Consider the following 1,997-nt stretch of genomic DNA (forward strand, 5'->3'; position numbering starts at 1 on the left):
GCCTACAGGAAACCCACCTCATGGAGAAAGACATACATAGACTGAAAGTCAAGGGTTAGAAAAAAGATTCCCATGCAAATGGGAACCAAAAAAGAGCTGGAGTTGTGATACTAATTTCTGACAAAATAGGCTTTAAAACAAAAACTGTTCAAAGAGACAAAGAAGGGCACTATATTGTAGTAAAAGGCTCTATAGATCAAGAAGATATAATGCTTATAAATATCTATGCGCCTAACACAGGAGCACGCAAATATGTGAAGGAAAGACTGTTAGATCTAAAAGCGGAGATAGACTCTATCTCAACAAACACCACACTATCCCCTCTGGACAGATCATCGAGGCAAAAAATAGGTAAAGAAATCAAGGATCTAAACAATACCAAAAATGAAATGGACTTAACAGACCTCTATAGAACTTTCCATCCAAAAACCACGAGATAGAATTTTTTCTCACCACCACATGGAACCTTTTCAAAGATTGACCACATCATAGGGCACAAAGCAAACCTCTACAAATTCAGAGACATAGAAACTATATCCAGTATCTTCTCTGACCATGATGGAATTAAACTTGAGTTTAATTTCAAGAGAAATCTTCAAAAATACCCAAATACATGGAAACTAAATAATTTACTCCTGAATAACTCCACTACTACCGAAGAAATAAAGACTGAAATCAAAAGATTCATGGAAGCCAATGACAATGAGTTCACGAGTTTCCTTAATCGTTGGGACACTGCTAAAGCAGTCAAAAGAGGAAAGTTCATAGCAACTAGTGCACATAACAGGAAGAAGGAAAAAAGGCAAATGGATCACTTATCATCATGCCTCAGAGAATTGGAAAAGCAACGGCAAAATAAACCAAAAAACTCCAGGAGAAAAGTAATAATAAAGATCTGAGCAAATATAAATTAAATAGAAAATAAATTAAAGTAAAAGCTGGTTCTTTGAAAGGATAAACAAAATTGGTCCACCACTAGTGAGACTTACTAAGAAGAGAGAAAGGAACCAGGTGAATCAAATTTGCAATGAAGCTGGCAATATAACAACAGACATAGTAAAAATTAAACACAGCATTAGAGGATACTTTGAACATCTATATGCTAAGAAACAAGACAATCTGGATGAGATGGACAAATTCCTGGACAAATATAATCTACCAAGAATGAGCCAGGGGAATATACAAAGTCTGAATAGGCCCATAATAAGCCAGGAGCTTGAATCAGTAATAAATAACCTTCCCATAAAGAAAAGCCCTGGCCCTGATGGATTCCCCTCTAAATTCTACAAAACTTTCAAAGAAGAGTTAACCCCCATTCTGCTCAAGTTATTTCTAAAGATCCAAAAGGGTGAATCTCTCCCTAATTCATTCTATGAAGTCTCTATCACCCTTATCCTTAAAACATATAAGGATAGGACAAGGAAGGAAAACTGTAGACCAATATCTCTAATGCATATAGGACGCAAAGATTCTGAACAAGATACTAGCAAATTGTATCCAACAACCTATAAAGAATATCATACACCATGATCTGGTAGGCTTTATTCCAGGAATGCAAGGTTGGTTCAACATACACAAAACCATAAATGTAATACATCATATTAACGGGAAAAAAGATAAAAACCATATGGTCATATCAATTGATGCAGAAAAAGCATTATATAAGATACAATATTCCTTCATGATCAAGACTCTCAGCAAAATAAGCATAAAAGGGCCATTCCTCAATACGATAAAAGTCATCTATGAAAAACCCATAGCAAACATCATCCTGAATGGAGAAAAGCTAAAAGCTTTCCCAATAAACAAGAGAATAGTACAAGGATGCCCACTTTCTCCACTTCTTTTGAATATAGTACTGGAAGTCCTTGACAATGTTATCGGAAAAGAGGAAAAAATAAAAGGCATTAGAATAGGAAAAGAAGAGGTGAAACTCTCTCTATTTGCAAATGACATGATTGTATACATAGAAGACCCAATGGTTTCCATAAAAAAAT

Source organism: Tupaia chinensis, unplaced genomic scaffold (assembly GCF_000334495.1).
Source record: "Tupaia chinensis unplaced genomic scaffold, TupChi_1.0 Scaffold000678_1, whole genome shotgun sequence".
NCBI classification, from domain to species: domain Eukaryota; kingdom Metazoa; phylum Chordata; class Mammalia; order Scandentia; family Tupaiidae; genus Tupaia; species Tupaia belangeri.